The sequence below is a fragment of the Sminthopsis crassicaudata genome, chromosome X (assembly GCF_048593235.1).
Source record: "Sminthopsis crassicaudata isolate SCR6 chromosome X, ASM4859323v1, whole genome shotgun sequence".
Classification (NCBI taxonomy): Eukaryota; Metazoa; Chordata; class Mammalia; order Dasyuromorphia; family Dasyuridae; genus Sminthopsis; species Sminthopsis crassicaudata.
This window is the reverse complement of record NC_133623.1, coordinates 7,392,342-7,411,145: the sequence shown is the minus strand read 5'-3', so window position 1 is coordinate 7,411,145 and position 18,804 is coordinate 7,392,342.

Here is an 18,804-nt window from a genome sequence, read left to right as displayed (position 1 = left end):
GGTTTGAGAGAAATCCCCTTTGGTAGGGTTACATTCAATGAAACAACCCAAAAACCAAACTGAACTCTCCAGAATGGAAAGACAGTTTCATACACAAGCCTCTTTTTCACTTCTTTTTTGTCTATGGAAATCCTCATATTTGTTGATGCTGTCAAATTTATAATTAAAAAAATTAAAAACTGTTTCTAAACTTTTATTTCCTTAGGAAATTCCTTAAATCTGGAGTCAGAAGACCTGAGTTCAGATTATAATTCTATCATTTATTACAAGTATGATCCTAGGCAAGTCACTTAGTCTGTCTTGGTCTTTATCCTTTATATAAAGAGGAGACCGGATAAGATGACGTCTAAGGTCCTGTCACCTCAAAATCTACAGTTATGGACTCTATGACATGCACAGTCATGTTATTCTCTGATGAAAAATCTGCATTTCTTTTCTATTGCCAGCAGAACAAAGTTCGAACTGCTCTGCCAGACCTCGATAGTGTGGTTCCATCTTACCTTTTCAGCTTTGCTATCCCCTAGGTACTCCATACAGCTACTGGATTGCCAAGGATTGTCCTTCCTCTGTGACTTTGCTTATATAACCCTTTTATGTAGCTAGACTGATGACAATAATGTAAACAAAAGGAATAATCAAATGAATTTTAACACTTTCCTCCTTTCTTTGAAAAGTGGGTTCAGAAGGCTGAATATTATGTTAGACTAATTCAAACACAGCTAATGTCTCGATTAGATTTGCTGAACTATCTGAAAAATGTAATAGCAAAAAAAAAAAAAATGAAGGTACAGTTCCCTGGGTTTATTGAGGGTAGAATGGAGGAAAAGGGATATTCAGAGATGAATATAATATCAAAGTCAAAGTTATTGATAAAGTTTTTTTAAGGGATGAGTTTTCTCAGGGATTCCTTTTTAGGTTCAGTGGAAATAGATGGTTTTTTCCTCAGTTCTTAGATTATGTTATAGCCAGCTCCACCCCGTTCTCCCTGGCCTTTTGAGTGATCCTTAATGTTGATGCTTTGGAAACCATAGCACCCTATGCCTCACAATCAGACAAGAGCCACAGAACAACCCGGTAAGTGTTTAATACAACTTTTTGAAGCGATGTTCCTTTTTAAAACACAGCCCCATAGTTTTAGCTAGCATTAGAAAATTCCAGATAAACTGTTCATCAAAGCATAACTGACTGGGTCTCATGATTGAAAAGCATGCTATATACTTGGGACATAGAACCAGCCTTGGAATCAGGAAGACCTGGGTATTCTTGCTGCCAATATTTCTTAGCTAGGGGCTACCTGGGTAAATGATTTTATCCCTCCAAGCCTTAGAGGCCTGCTCTCTAAAGGGGAGTCATTGTAAGGATAAAATAATACGATGTCTAGAAAGTAATTTGCTAGCCTTCAAATTCTATTTAAATACCAGCTATTATTGCAGGAAAAAAGGGGAAGAATAAAAAACAAAAGATCTCAAACCAAGTTCCTCTTCTGTCCTGAGGCTTTTGTGTTGTAGCATTCTGGGACTGGTTCTAATGAACTTGGAGGCAAATCAGAAACCCTTGTTGATGTAAAAAGCATCAGCCCAGTGTGGCGCTGGAACAAAGGCTAGGCCCTGGGATAGCGCTGATCAGTAGGTCTTGGCTAAATTAAAAATTCTCACAGGCTGGAGAATGGAGCAAGTACAGCAATTAGACCTGGGATGTGGTGAGTAATTGCTGTTCTGTTTGGTCTTGCTGGCTTTCTCTTAACAATGGAATCTGTGTGTATGTATGTATGTATGTATATGTGCACATATATGCACACATACACATACATATCTGAAATCTAATTGGTTGAAAATTTGGATTTTAAATTCAAGAGATATTACAATATTCAGATTCTTATAGAATATAGAGCTGAAACTCAGAATTTCAGACTCAGTGCTTAGCGTTGAGATTAGCACAAAATATCCTTTTGAGATAACACATGGAAAAAAAGAGAAGTTGTGGGTAATTAGTTCAAGAGACAATTTCTTTTTCAAAGTGCCCAAGGAACTGGGCTTTGACGTGTGAGATTTTCTTACTTTCACAAAAAGCCAATATGAGTTGTATTATTGAAATGTAAAAAAATAAGTTCAGTAAGAAACAAATCTATTCAGCTCTTCAAGCCTTCATTAAGATCTCACTCTGTGCCCAAAGCCCAATAGTGCCTGCCCTTGGGGAGCTTCCTTTCTACTGAGGGGACATAATGCGTATGCAAATATATAAATTAAAAGTTATTTCAAGAAGAAGATGGTCTTGCTATTCAGCAAAGGGCTCAATGGGAAATGGCATCTAGTGGCTTCTGCAAAGCAAGGTCAAAGGAAGGGGAGGGGAGACAGGATGATATGTTTAGAGTGCCAGCTCTGGGGATACGAGCGATTTTTCCTATCCAGCTTTGCCAGAGTATGTGCTTTGAGAACCTGGGATCAGCCCCATCCTTCAGATGACCTCTAAAGAGACTGCTGAAGGATGTGTCACGAACCTGCCACAAACCTAGAAGTTCAATGATGCAGGTGGTCTGTCTTTGGAAACTTCTCTCCCACTGCATCCAGTATCATGTTCTACACGCAGGAGGTAAATAATCAATGGTCATGAAATCAAACTCTGAATAGTGTCCAAGCTGGGATGAAGATAATAAGTAATGGTGAAAAAAGGAGAACTTATTTTGCTTCCTTTATCCCTACCAGGGAGAAGGATGCCTGAACTGGACAGGATCAAAGATGTTTAGTGGGGAGTTAAAATCTAGGCAAGGAGATGAGAGTACATTGTTACCAAAGATCAGTTCAAACAACCATGTTTCAACAACCAATATCCTGAGACTGAGAAAACAAACTGGCAGAATTATTGGAAATATTCTGCAAAAAACACAAGGGGCCCAAAGACCAGACAAGGGCAAATATTGTTCTGGTTTTCTGAAAAGTTAAGACTTTACAAAATGGAGGCCAATGGGCTTAACTTCAATCCCTGGCAAAAAATACAAGAAAACATTATTAACAGGATAGTTTGCATCCCTTACAGGGATAGTTTGAAAGGGAAGCCATGATCTGCAAGGGCTTCTTCAAAAGCCACCTAATCTAGCCTAAAAGAACAGCCTATGTCAGGATAGGGTTACAAAATTGGTGGGTAAGGAGAAGCTGATGCCTTCTCTGGATCCTAGGCACGTGCCTGGGAGCTGTTGCCTCTTCTCCCTTTGGAGATCTTATACAAGCATTCTGGGGAGAATTGGTAATTAGTTCTGAGGGAGGCTTTTGGGAAGATGGCAGAGTAGGTCAGAAAATTCTAAGTTCTCTAGATTTCCCCCACAAGCAAAACAAAATTGAACCTCAGGGCAAACATAGATGGGTGAAAAATAAATGACTTGGGCCAGAACAAGGGTCCTCCTGAGAAAACCTGAGAAGACCTAAAGAAAGACCACAGGATTGAAGAAAGACTTCAGGATGATGAACCATACAAGTCAACACCTCCAGACTAGCTTTGCAGCCCTGAGACTGCTGAGTTCTGAGAGATACTCAGCTTGAACCACAAGAACTCTCACCTCCTGGGGGGTCTGAGTCCAAGAAGACTTGAGGGAACCTTTCCTGATAAGGAATGCCAGGCCCAGCTGTGCTGCTAAGTTGTGGCCTTGGGTGAAAAGGAACCAGCACACTGAGAATGCAGAAGCAGTGGGGCAGGGACACCGATGGCTGTGTGTCTTGCTTTGGGGTTCCAGGTCAAAGGGGAGAATTGAAGTGAAGCCAGAGGAACTACCTTCACAACCCAATATTAGAGGTGGTTAGACTAACAAATTCTGATTTTTAAAAATGAGCTTGCAAAGGATAAAGAATCCAACCATAGAAACTTACTGTGGGATTGGGGAAGACCAAAGTTCATTTTCAAAGGAGGGCAGTGAATTAAAAAAAAAAAGTCTCTTCTATCCCAAAGAGTAACATTAAATGGCTATCTGTCCTGAAAGAATTTATAATAAAAAAAACTCATAAAAGTTAAAAATCAGATGAGAGAAGTTAAGGAGAAATTAAAAATTAAAACAACCATCCTAGAAAAACAAGAATATTATGAAAAAATGTCAACAAACTAGAAACAGAGATACAGAGTTTTAAGGAAGAAATAATAAAATAATTCTTCAAAAATTAGAATTGGGCAAGAGATGAAGAAAGAACAAAATAAAATATAAAGATTTTCAACTGTTTGGTTCTGCACACATATATTATATCTAGGATATACTATAACACATATAACATGTATAAGACTGCCTGTCATCTAGGGGAGGGGGTGGAGGGAGGGAAGGGAAAAGTCAGAACAGAAGTGAGTGCAAGGGATAATGTAAAAAATTACCCAGGCATATGTTCTGTCAATAAAAAGTTATAATAAAAAAAAGGTACCAAAAAAAAAAGAATTTTCAAAAGAAGAGAATGTGAAACATCTTATCAGAAAAACAAAAGATCTGGAGAACAGATCAAGAAGAGAAAATATAAGAATAATTAGATTACCTGAAAGTTGTGACCCCAAAAAGAATCTCAATATATAAGAAATATTCAAAGAAAATGTCCATGTTATATCTACATGAAGGGAAAGTAGAAATAAATAAAATTCATCATTCACTTCCTCAAAGAAGGAAAATCCACAAGAATGTGATTGTTAAATTTCAAAACTCTCAGATCAAAGAGAAAATTCTACAAGAAACAAACAACAAATTCGAATATGCTGGAACTACAATTAGAATTGTACAGATACATTAGGAGCTACATCAAAAATTGGAGGTACTAGAATAATATACATCAACTATCTAAAGAACTAGGGTTGTGATAAAAAATATCATATTCAGCAAAACGAACTATAATACTGAATGAAAAAAATGGACATTCAACAAACTCACAAATTTTCAGGACTGTTTGAACTCAATTGAAAATTTAACATATAAGAGTCAACATCAAAATTTGATTTCAAGGGACTAAACAAGGGCTAAATATATATGGTTTTCACATGGAAATGTAAACATTATGTTTAGGATGACATCAGTAATTGGACAAGTCAAAAGAAAGATTGGGGCAGAGCTGAGCATGATCTGACTCTAAAAAGCAAAACTGCCTAGAAAAAGGTGAAATAGTAATTATGCTATACAAATGAAGTGTGGAGGAAGAACCAACACAGATGCATGGGGAGGGGAAAGGAGGGCTAGTATTTCTGAAAACCAATTCACATCGGGGATAAATTAAAATAAGGAACAATAGATATATGCATATACTATGAATGGTATGGCACCCTCCAAAATCTATAAAGAATAAGGGGGAGAGAACAGGATAAAGTGGGATATAAAGCATGTGTAGATTTATGGCAGTGGGACAAAATGTATAAATTAATCAGAATAGTATAAAGAAGGAAGGAAAGTATGGGGGGAGAAAATAAGGGAGGAATCCATGGATGGGGGGAGGTTAGGTAATTGCAAGGCAAGTTACGGAGTAGAATTGAAGTAGAAAAGTTAGCAGAGATAGGAAATGAGAAGTATAGACAAATATTGTAATAAGGATCAGGACTAGAATTTATTAGGAAAAAAATAGGGCTAGTAATCATTGATCTCAAGCAAAGGCAAACAGATTCAAGCAAATTAATATTGTTTTAGATGCATGTCTACATATGAATAAATGTATATTTATATCTGTATATGTAAGCATGTATGTGTGTTGTATATAGATATATGTATGTGTGTGAATATATATATATGTATACAGATACATATATATATATATATGTGAATTTATATATACATATATGTGTATATATGAATATACCAATGATTTAGCATAGTCTGCTTGGGAGAGGTGGGGGGGATGAAAGGGGAAAAAAAGAATAAAGTAAAAAGCACACAGCAGAGAACAAAAGAATAACCTATAAGGAAGCAAAGATGGACAGTGATGAATATAACTTCTTCTATTACTATATATGCCTTCTTGAAATGAAAATTTTATTGTTACATATTTTGAATTCTCCCTCAGGTTCTGCTGGGCACATGACAATGTTTAGCTTGTTTTTTTTTTTTTTAATTTTCCTTTTCTGTCTTTCTTTTTCTATTTTGTTTTTACTCATTTTGTATTTCATTTTAAATAAATAAATATTTAAAGGAAAAAAAGAAGCAGTTCTGATGAATTTATAACTTCTAAAACTACCTCCTCTAGAGCACAAGCCTTTCAGTCAGGAAGCCCCTTCCAAAAATATCACTCTGTCTCTCCACAACAGCTTTGGGACTAAGTGTCCCACAATTCATTTCTCTTTCTCACTGCCAATCAAAGATTGTTGTGATCCTCTAGGAGACCGTGAAACCCCAAGTGGACAAACAGAACAGTGCCAGTTGGAATCTAAAGTAGCCTAGAGAATCCAGGTCATTTGCTGTCTGGAAGACAAATCATGGACTCTTGTCTTATTCTAATAAATGCCCTCAGCCTGTGGGCAATTGGAGTCCCTAAACGCCCATGTAAATGGATCCTTTTCATGTTGCTTGGATTTGATTTGAGAGCAGTATGCTCTGAGAATGTTTGGGAGACTGAAAATCAGGGCTTAACTTAACATTTCCATTTATATTCTATAAGCCTAATGCTAGTGATACAATTCCGTTTATACACTGGGAATAAGAACGCTATCTCTGCTTTGAACAGCTCTTCAACATATTCTTAAACTCTGTCTACTCTTACTTTTTAATTGCTTGGGGTTTCTTAGTTAAGGGAGCAACTCATTCTTCCTAGCAGAGCACAGTGGAAAGACTCCTAGATGGGGAAGCCAGGGGAGCCGAGTTGGAGGCTGCCAGCTGCTGCTGCTGCTATTTCCCTGGTGGGCTTCTTAAACTTTTTCCATTTAAGACCTTTCCCCTTAAAAATTTTGTACTTGACCCCTGTATACAAGTATATAAAAGAGATCTACAAATCAAACATTTACTGATAATAAATCATAAGGAAATTTATTTTTAAACAATTCTTTGGAATACACGTAATTCTACCATTTATTAAAGCAGAAAGCAAATTTGCATACTAATAAACTGGATGTGCTTGTTTATTTTTCCATAAAGAATTTTATTTTGTTGGAATATTAGATACATTTCCTTGTTGTTAAATTGTTGTGACCCTCCCCCACATTCAGTCATGGGATCCCATATGGGGTTGTGATCCACAGTTGAAGAAGCTTTGCTTTAATGTATGACAGATGCTTGCCTCCACACAACCCACTGGCTGCTCCCTGAACAACCTTCTTCTTTCATGACATTGCCCCCAACATCTGGAAGGCCCCACTTTCCACACCCAAATTCCCTTCTTGTTCCAAATCTATGGCTCTACACAGGCTTATGATTGTCTTTGTATGATAATTTATAAGCTAGTCATACTAGTAGGGGCATAATAAATCAGAACAAGAATGAGGACTGGATCTGGAATTCCAAAGATATAAGGAACTCCCAAGTGAAGAAACTTCCTCCACCAAGACAGAATGGTACCTCCTCTGCAATTTAAGATCCCTTTAAAGTTACCCAGAGTACAATGGTGAATGAACTTGGCTAAGACCACACAGCCAGCAATAGGTCCAAAGTAAGACTCTCATCACATCTTCATTGCTTTCAGGCAAACCTTAAGTGTAGTTATTAATGTTAGCAACAGCCAGCAATACTAATAATAATAACAAAAACAATAGAAATAAATATCTAATCTAATATTTCACTAGCAAATGGAAATCACTTCCTAGGAGCTCTTTTTGGCCCCTCCTCCCAATCTTGTATCTCCTCTTTCACTCTTCTCAAAGAGGTGGCCATTGTTCTTACCTAGGTAAACTCTCTATTTGTCCTTGATTCCATCCTTTTCCATTTTCTTTAGCAAACTTTCCTCTTTATCATTCTCATTCTCTTTCTTCATTTCCTCCCTGACTACTTCCTTGCTGTCAGTAAACATACCCAGGTTTCTCCATCCTCAAATTCCCATCTCTTGATCATCCCCATCTGCACTGGATCATCCTATTTCTGATCTTTATAGGTACCTAAACTTCTTGAGAAAGCCTTTTGTAGGATAATATCTAACAATAAAATCATGGGGTAAGAAAGTAATGTACTGGAAAAAAGGGAAAGGGAGATGTGGAATATCTGTTACAAAAGAGGCTAAAGCTTTTGTTGTGGAGGAGAGCTGAGGAAGGAGAGGGGGAGTGAGTGAACCTTACTCTCATCAGAATTGGCTCAAGGAGAAAATAACAAACACTCAATTTGGGTATAGAGAACTATTTTAGGTTGTAGGAAAGTAGGAGGGGGAGGGGATATGAAAAGGGTAGAGATTGACAGAAGAGAATGCATATTGGGTGGGGGATAATCAGAAACCAAACATTCTGGAGGAGGGGCAGAGAGAATCGAATGAGGGGGGCAATACAGTTAGCAATAGTAACTGTGAAAACAATTTTGAAGCAGGTTTCTCTGATGACGGTCTCGTTCATCAACAGTATAGAGAACTGAGTCAAATTTATTTTTGAAAAGAGCCATTCCCCAGTTTATAAATCATCAAAAGATATGATCTATGCCCAGAGTGCTATAAAATCCTGCATACTCTTTGACTTAATATCACAAGTAGGCATGTATTTCAAAAGAGATTTTAAAAAAAGAAAAAGGACTTATATGTACAAAAATATTTACAGCAGTTCTTTTCTCAGGGGAAAGAACTGGAAAGTGAGGGAATTAAGAAGGAATGGGAAAAGGTTTCAGTAAAAACAAGGGATTGTAGCTGAAACTTAAAGGAAGCCAGGTTAGGTGTCAGAGTAGGGTGGGGAAAAACTTGGTCCTGAAAAACAGATGCTGCAGAGGAATGGAGGGCTAGGGGAGAAGAATACTACAGACATATTCAGACACAATTGGATTATTGGCTTGGTTTGGTTAGCTGAAGGTTTTGTTTTGTTTTGTTTGTTTTAAGGGATGGTTAAAGGGGTAGGGATACTGGAAAGTAAGGATAGCATAATAATAACATGGTATCCCCAAAGTATTTGCTTTCTTTTTGAAAAAAACTGGACAAAAACTGCATGATCTTATGGCCAATCCTCAGGCACCACTGGGCAGATCCATTGGAGTTTAAACTTCACTGGCATAGTCTTGGAAAGTGAGGGTCAGCTTCCGACCATGGTAAGGTGGGGGAGCAATATGTGAGGTGCAATGTGTTGGTCCCTGAACTGGCCCTAGGATAAAAGGGTTCAGAATCAAATCCTGATCACGTCATCTGTGTGATCTGGGGCAAGTAACATGTCTCCTTTGGTCATCTATGGACCAAGCCAGTGAAGTAGAGGAAAGAGGATCTGATATGGTGGGCAAAGGACTTCGTTTGGGATTCTAGCTGAGTGACTTCGGATAACTTATCTGAACTCTCTCCGTCTTATCTATAATATGGAAAGATTGGAATAAAGAATCTCTAAGATTCCTTTCTGCTCAAAATCTGATCTTATGGCCAAATCCAGCCCATTTCCTGTTTTTTGTATACCCACAAGCAATGAATAGCTTATACCTATACCTGAAAGAAAATTTTATTCTATTATTGTTCTGTAAGAAATGACCAGCAGGAGGAATACAGAGAGGCTTGGAGAGACTTACATCAACTGATGCTGAGTGAAACGAGCAGAACCAGGAGATCATTATACACTTCAACAATGATACTATATGAGGATGTATTCTGATGGAAGTGGAAATCTTCAACATAAAGAAGATCCAGTTCACTTTCAGCTGATCAATGATGGACAGAAACAGCTACACCCAGAGAAGGAACACCGGGAAGTGAATGTAAAATATTAGCACTACTGTCTATCGACCCAGGTTACTTATACCTTCAGAATCCAATACTTAACATGCAACAGGAAAATTGGATCTATACACATATATTGTATCTAGGTTATGCTGTAACACATGTAAAATGAATGGCATTGCCTGTCATCTAGGGGAGGGAGTAGAGGGAGGGAGGGATAGGATAATTTGGAAAAATGAATACAAGGGATAATGTTATTAAAAAAATTACTCATGCAAATGTACTGTCAAAAAATTATAATTATAAAATTAATTAAAAAAAAGAAAATTTTATTCTATTTCAATTGTAAAAGCCATTCTTAGTCCAGAATTGATCCCTGGTCAATATGAGTCTTGGCTTCGCTAGGAACTGAGACATCTGTCCAACTTCAAATGTAACCTTGAGTGAACTCTAAGGTACTTTCCCACTCTGAATCTATGATCATATAAATACCCTCTTAATCCCCAGCACTGGGCCAGAGTCTGCCCCCGCCAGCTTGCTGTTCCAAGAAAATGGAATTGTTTTTAATGCATGCTTTAATTTGGGAACTACAGCACTTGTGTGTTTAGGTCTATCCTTCAAAAAGTCATTAGCATATATCTTTTCTGAAGCACTGTACAGATTGAAAATTATTGTTTGCAGTTGGATGCAAATGGTGAACTGTTTTGCAAAGTGGTGAGTCTAGAAAAGTTAAGAAGCTGGGGATGCTGGCATTCAAAAAATTTTTTTTTTTTAATTTTTTTTATTATATATATATATATATTTTATAATATTATCCCTTGTATTCATTTTTCCAAATTACCCCCCCTCCCTTATTCCCTCCCCCCGGCGACAGGCAATACCATACATTTTACATGTGTTACAATATAGTCTAAGTACAATACATGTGTGTGAATATCATTTTCTTGTTGCACAATAAACATTAGAATCCGAAGGTACATGCAACCTGGGCAGACAGATATTAGTGCTAACAATTTACATTCCCCTCCCAGTGTTTCTTCTCTGGGTGTATCTACCTCTGTCCATCATTGATCAACTGGAAGTGAGTTGGATCTTCTTTATGTTGAAGATTTCCACTTCCATCAGAATACATCCTCATACAGTATTGTTGTTGAAGTATACAGTGATCTTCTGGTTCTGCTCATTTCACTCAGCATCAGTTGATTTAAGTCTCTCCAACCCTCTCTGTATTCCTCCTGCTGGTCATTTCTTACTGAGCAATAATATTCCATAACTTTCATATACCACAATTTACCCAACCATTCTCCAACTGATGGACATCCATTCATCTTCCAGTTTCTAGCTACAACAAAAAGAGCTGCCACAAACATTTTGGCACATATATGTCTCTTTCCGCTCTTTAGTATTTCTTTGGGATATAATCCCAGTAGTAGCGCTGCTGGGTCAAAGGGTATGCACAGTTTGATAACTTTTTGGGCATAATTCCAGATTGCTCTCCAGAATGGCTGGATTCTTTCACAACTCCACCAGCAATGTATTAGTGTCCCAATTTCCCCACATCCCCTCCAACATTTGTCATTATTTGTTCCTGTCATCTTAGCCAATCTGACAGGTGTGTAGTGGTATCTCAGAGTGGTCTTAATTTGCATTTCTCTGATCAGTAGTGATTTGGAACACTCTTTCATGTGAGTGGATATAGTTTCAATTTCTTCCTCTGAGAATTGTCTGTTCATATCCTTTGACCATTTATGAATTGGAGAATGGTTTGGTTTCTTATAAATTATGGTCAGTTCTCTATATATTTTGGAAATGAGACCTTTGTCAGAACCTTTGTTTTTAAAAATATTTTCCCAATTTGTTACTTCCCTTCTAATCTTGTTTGCATTAGTATTATTTGTACAGAAACTTTTTAGTTTGATGTAATCAAAATCTTCTATTTTGTGATCAATAATGATCTCTAGTTCTCCTCTGGTCATAAATTCCTTCCTCCTCCACAAGTCTGAGAGGTAGATTATCCTCTGTTCCTCTAATCTATTTATTATCTCCCTCTTTATGCCTAAATCATGGACCCATTTTGATCTTATCTTGGTATATGGTGTTAAGTGTGGATCCATATCTAATTTCTGCCATACTAATTTCCAGTTTTCCCAACAGTTTTTTCCGAATAATGAATTTTTATCCCTGATGTTGGAATCTTTGGGTTTGTCAAAGATTAGATTGCTATAGATGTACCCTTTTTTGTCCTTTGTATCTAATCTGTTCCACTGATCTACCGGTCTATTTCTTAGCCAATACCAAATGGTTTTGGTGACTGCTGCTATATAATATAGCTTTAGATCAGGTACACTTAGACCACCTTCCTCTGAGTTTTTTTTCATTAGTTCCCTTGCAATTCTTGACCTTTTATTCTTCCATATGAATTTTGTTGTTATTTTTTCTAGGTCATTAAAATAGTTTCTTGGGAGTCTGATTGGTATAGCACTAAATAAATAGATTAGTTTGGGGAGTATTGTCATCTTTATTATATTCGCTCGGCCTATCCAAGAGCACTGAATGTCTTTCCAATTATTTAAATCTGATTTTATTTTTGTGGCAAGTGTTTTGTAATTTTTCTCATATAATTCCTGACTTTTCTTTGGTAGATGGATTCCCAAATATTTTATACTATCAACATTTGTTTGGAATGGAATTTCTCTTTGTATCTCTTGCTGTTGCATTTTGTTAGTGATATATAAAAATGCCGAGGATTTATGTGGATTTATTTTGTATCCTGCCACTTTGCTGAAATTTTGAATTATTTCTAGTAGTTTTTTAGCAGAGTCTTTGGGGTTCTCTAAGTATACCATCATGTCATCTGCAAAAAGTGATAGTTTAATTTCCTCATTTCCTACTCTAATTCCTTGAATCTCTTTCTCGGCTCTTATTGCTGAGGCTAGCGTTTCTAGTACTATATTGAATAGTAATGGTGATAGTGGGCAACCTTGTTTCACTCCTGATCTTACTGGGAAAGGTTGCAGTTTATTTCTATTGCATATTATGCTTACTGACGGTCTTAAATATATACTCCTGATTATTCTAAGGAATAATCCATTTATTCCTATACTCTCAAGAGTTTTTAGTAGGAATGGATGTTGGATTTTGTCAAATGCTTTTTCTGCATCTATTGAGATGATCATATGGTTCTTATTAATTTGATTATTAATATGGTCAATTATATTAATAGTTTTCCTAATATTAAACCAGCCCTGCATTCCTGGAATAAATCCTACTTGATCATAGTGTATTATCTTGGAGATGATTTTCTGAAGTCTTTTTGCTAATATCTTATTTAAGATTTTAGCATCAATATTCATTAAGGAGATTGGTCTATAATTTTCTTTCTCAGTTTTCGATCTACCAGGTTTAGGTATCAGTACCATGTCTGTGTCATAAAAGGAATTTGGTAGGACTCCTTCATCCCCTATTTTTTCAAATAATTTATATAACATTGGGGCTAATTGTTCTTTAAATGTTTGGTAGAATTCACATGTGAATCCATCTGGCCCTGGGGATTTTTTCCTGGGGAGTTGATTAATAGCTTGTTCTATTTCTTTTTCTGAAATGGGACTATTTAAGCAATTTATCTCCTCCTCTGTTAATCTAGGGAGCCTATATTTTTGGAGGAAGTCATCCATTTCACTTAAGTTATCAAATTTATTGGCATAAAGTTGGGCAAAGTAACTCCTTATTATTTCTCTAATTTCCTCTTCATTGGTGGAAAGATCCCCCTTTTCATTTGTAAGACTATCAATTTGATTTTCCTCTTTCTTTTTTTTGATCAAATTTACCAAAGGTTTATCTATTTTATTGGCTTTTTCATAAAACCAACTCTTGGTTTTATTTATTAATTCAATAGTTTTTTTACTTTCAATTTTATTGATTTCTCCTTTTAATTTTTGTATTTCGAGTTTAATTTTTGGTTGGGGGTTTATAATTTGGTCTTTTTCTAGCCTTTTAAGTTGTAAGCCCAATTCGTTAATCTTCTCTTTCTCAATTTTCTTCAAATAAGCCTCTAAAGATATAAAATTTCCCCTTATTACCGCTTTAGCTGCATCCCAAAGATTTTGATATGATGTCTCATCATTATCATTATCTTGGGTGAAATTGTTAATTGTTTCTATAATTTGCTCTTTCACCCAGTCATTCTTTAAGATGAGATTATTCAGTTTCCAATTACTTTTTGGTCTATTTACCCCTAACTTTTTACTGAATGTAGCTTTTATTGCATTGTGATCTGAGAAGAAGGCATTTATTATTTCTGCCTTCCTACATTTAATTTTGAGATCTTTATGTCCTAGTATATGGTCAATTTTTGTATAGGATCCATGAACTGCTGAGAAGAAAGTATATTCCTTCCTATTGCCATTCAGTTTTCTCCAAAGGTCTATCATACCTAGTTTTTCTAATGTTCTATTTACTTTTTTAATTTCTTTCTTGTTTGTTTTGTGGTTTGATTTGTCTAAATCTGAGAGTGCAAGGTTGAGATCTCCCACTATTATAGTTTTACTGTCTATTTCTTCTTGCAGTTCTCTTAACTTTTCCTTTAGAAAGTTAGATGCTATACCACTTGGTGCATATATGTTTAGTATTGATATGGCTTCATTATTTATGCTACCTTTCAGCAGGATATAGTTTCCTTCCTTATCTTTTTTAACGAGATCTACTTCTGCTTTTGCTTGATCTGAGATAAGGATAGCTACCCCTGCTTTTTTGGCTTTACCTGAAGCATAATAGGCTCTGTTCCAACCTTTTACCTTTACTCTGTATGTATCTCCCTGCTTTAAGTGTGTTTCCTGTAGGCAACATATTGTAGGGTTCTGCTTTTTGATCCAATCTACTATCCGTCTCCGTTTGATGGGATCGTTCATCCCATTTACATTTACAGTTAAAATTACTAATTCTGTATTTCCTGCCATCGTATTATCCCCAGATTATGCTTTTTTCCCTTGACCCCCCTGATCCCCCTCCCCGATATTTAATTTACAGACCCCCCTTGTGACGCGCAACCCTCCCTCTTTTTTTTTTTTTTTTTTTTTTTTTTAGGATCCCTCCCCCCTCCCTCCAAGTCCCTTCACTTATTCCCCTTTTCCTTTTCCCTTTTCCTCTCCCCCCTTTTAATGAGGTGAGAGAAAATTCTCTGAAAAACAAATATGTTAATTATTTACTCTTTGAGCCTCTTCTGATGAGAGTAAGATTCACACAATGATTCTCCCCCTCACTAAGTTCCCTCAGATATGGTGTATTTTCTATGTCTCTTCCTGGGATGTAGTTTCCCTCTTTTTATCACTCCTTCCCCTTTTTCTGAACCGACCTCCTTCCCTTTACTACACCCCCCTTTTTTTCTTTTATATCAGTAAAATCAAATTATCCTTGAGTATTTTTTATATACCCACAACAGAGTTACAGTTCTCAAGGGTTCTGTGTACCTTTTTCTGTTTCTCTTCAGTCTTGTGGATGTAGATCAAATTTTTTGTTTAAGTCTGGTTTTTTTCTTAGAAACATATAGAATTCCTCTGTTTCATTGAATGACCATCTTCTTCCGTGGAAAAAGATGCTAAACTTAGCTGGGTAGTTCATTCTTGGTTGCAGTCCTTGATCTTTTGCCTTACGGAATATCAGGTTCCAGGCCCTTCTATCTTTTAATGTGGAGGCAGCCAGATCTTGGGTGACCCTTATTGTGGCACCTTGGTATTTAAATTGTTTTTTTCTAGCTGCTTGCAGGATTTTCTCCTTTGTGTGGTAATTCTGCAGCTTAGCCACAATATTCCGTGGTGTTCTTTTTTTAGGGTCTATTTCAGAAGGAGTTCGATGAATTCTTTCCACATCTACTTTCCCTTCTGTTTCTATTATCTCTGGACAGTTCTCTTTGATAATTTCCTGTAAAATAGAATCTAGGCTCTTTTTTTGGTCATAGTTTTCTGGAAGTCCAATAATCCGCAGATTATCTCTCCTAGATCTATTTTCCAGGTCTATAGATTTTCCCAGTAAGTATTTTGACGTTGTTCTCCAGCTTCTCATTTTTTTTTGTTTTGTTTGACTGATTCTTGGGTTCTCTGTGAATCATTCATTTCTATTTGTTCCATCCTGACTTTTAAGGAGTTATTTTCTTCTTTCACAGTTTTTAGTTCTTTTTGTAAATGCCCAATTTCGTTTTTAAATGAATTATTTTGCTCTATTGAATTTTTTTCCATTTCCCTAATTTTTTTTTTTGAGAATTATTTTCTTTTTCCAATTCAGAAATTCTATTTTCTGAGACTTTTTTATCTTTTCCAATTCAGAAATCCTACTTTCCTGTGTTTTTTTAACCTTTTCTAATTCACTAATTTTGTTTCCCTGCATCTCCTGTGAATTCTTTATTTTTTCCAACTCCAATTTCAGGACGTTGTTATTCTCTATCATAACTTCCCTTTCCTTGCCCCATTTTTCCTTCGATCTCCCTCAATTTCTTAAGAGCTTCTTCTAGGAGAGAGTTATGTGATGGGGGGCAGGAATCGTTCCCCTTTAGGTTGTTATCTTCTGAATCTTTGCTGTTAACTTCCTCGGGGTTGGATACCCGCTCTTTCTCTGTATAGAAGGAATCTATAGTTTTTCTAGCTTTTTTGCTCATACTTAAAAAATGTTTTGGGGTCTGTCCCTGGGGTAGGAAATTATTTACTTCTTTACCAGCTTCCTCCCAGACCGGATGGATGCAGCGGCCCCTGCGCCCGCGCTAAGAGAGAGCTCTGGGAGAGAGTTCCCCACCCCCTCCCTGGAAGCGCCTCAGAGGTGATTAGCACTGCTGTGCTTTGAGGGCGTAGAATAGTGAAGACAGCAAGAAGCTCAGCCTATGTGTCCGGGTGGGGAGTGGATGTCTGCAGCAGGTGACGTGAGAAGCCCCTGCGCTCAAACTGGAAGTGTCTGCCAGAAACCGCGGTCCCTAGTTCAAAGGTTCCGCTTCTCTGGGACTTCCTGGAGCTGAGTTCCACTCCCTCCAGCTAAGCTAGGCCGTGTGTGTTGCCTTGGGCCGTATCCACCCACTTGTCAGTCTCTTAACTATTCTCAGGAGGTAGCTGAGGCCACACCCCCTGGTGCCGAGTCTGGGGGGGGGGGGAAATCTAATCTGAGTTTTAAAATATTTTGGCTTTCTCTTCTGAACTGCTAAATAATTAGCAGAGAAGAGCTAACAGCCTGTGCCAGATTCCTTTACCTCAGTGGCTTCTCTGATCCCAGAGCCCTTCCCAGCGCAATGGGCGCAGTGTGCCCCTACCCCACCGTCTGTGCTGGTCTTTCTTATTCCTCCCCTGAGAACTGACCTTTCCTGTTGAAACTCCAGATTCTCTTCAGCTGGTAAGTCGTGCTTCCAGTCCTTGTGGTATCTATCAGTCCTGAGCTAATTTTGAGACTTAATTTATCTAATTGGTTGTGAGGGAGTGAGGACGTTCACTGAGTAGTGTGTTTCTTCTCCGCCATCTTCTGGCATTCAAAAATTAATGAATTCTTTAAATCGTTTGTAATATTGCAAGGTGAAAGTAGCACTAAACTTTTCATCCAATATTAACATTAAGTGTGTGTGTGTGTGTGTGTGTGTGTGTGTGTGTGTGCGTGCATGTGTACACCAGTCTGTTACACATGAGGAAGGGAAACTTATACAAGTTGGCAGGAGTCAGCCTTGATCAGGAAGGATAGCTGGCTCCTAGACCCCACTCCCCTCCTCCACCCCTCTTTGCCTTCCTCTCCTCAGAGACCCATATGTCTGGGTGGGAGGCATGGAAGGACCATTATGCGGCAGGACCCATTCTGCCTTTTGGTAATTGCTACTGACACTTCTTACCTGAACCTTGATTTCTTACTCCCAAACTTTCTATTCTAGATCCCTGACTCTTTGGTCCTTAGCCTTCTGGGTTCTTTTTATGGATAGCTTCCTATAAGGAAGCAGGAATGAAAGGCAAAGAAAAAAAAATGAGTAAAGGCCTAGATTGAGGAATATAAAGAATTTCTTTTGATGGGCAAAAAAGTAGGAGGATGTCACAAACAAATAGTGAGGCGAAAAAGGAGCAGGTTTAGGGGAAAATAAAGCGCAATTGGTTTTAGCCATGTTAACTTAGAAGTGTTCTTAGATGATGTTCTCTAGGCAAATGTGGCTGGAGATGACTATCTTGAATTTGGAATAGAGAGTGATTTGAGCAATCATCTGTATACAAGGCATAAATGGGAGTGAACTCACCAAAGGAGAGGATGGTTTGAGCTTCGATAGGTCTCAGGGAGCATGTCCCAGTTCCGTCCTTTTGCCCGCCACACTCTAACTTACATTTTAGTGATCTGGAAACATCTCACATCTGAGAGGACACAAAGGAATGGTGCTATTTGTGCCTTCCTAAAACATTGTCAACACAGAAGTGTTTCTTATGTGTCTGTTATGTGCCAGGCACTGTACTAAGCATTAGGGAGATGAAAAAAGACAATGAGATGGTCCCTAGCCTCCAGGGAGTCAGATTCTCATGGGGGAAGCAAAACATAAATTCCCAAGTCTGTGTAAGACAGAGTGGGTAGAAATGTCTTGCTCATATGGGTACATAATATATGGACCCTCAATTAAATTTCCCATAGTGAAGGTGCTACAGTTATAGAAAAAACACCTTTATGCACATTAATTAATTGCTGATATCCTAAATATAACATATTTTCCCCATAACCAAAGTGGTAACATAGTTGTACAGAAACTGAGCCATGTCAATATTAACGTTCTTGTTCTAAATGAAATCTGAAGATATAAAACCCCCAAATTTAGGGGCCTCTCAGCAAGGCTAATCCAATTTCTCATTTGACAGAAGAGCTAAAGAGACTCGAGTAAAGAATAAGATTGGAAACCAGGGCTTCTTTCTCTAGAAAATGTTCACTTTCCTGAGCCATGTTCTCAATGGAAGAATGATTTACAGGTTCTCTCTGGAGAGGCAAAGCAAGGAAGTGGTATAAAGAGTTTCATCATCCCCTAGAAGCAGCATGGAACATTATTTCTGGGGGTATTGAGTCAACT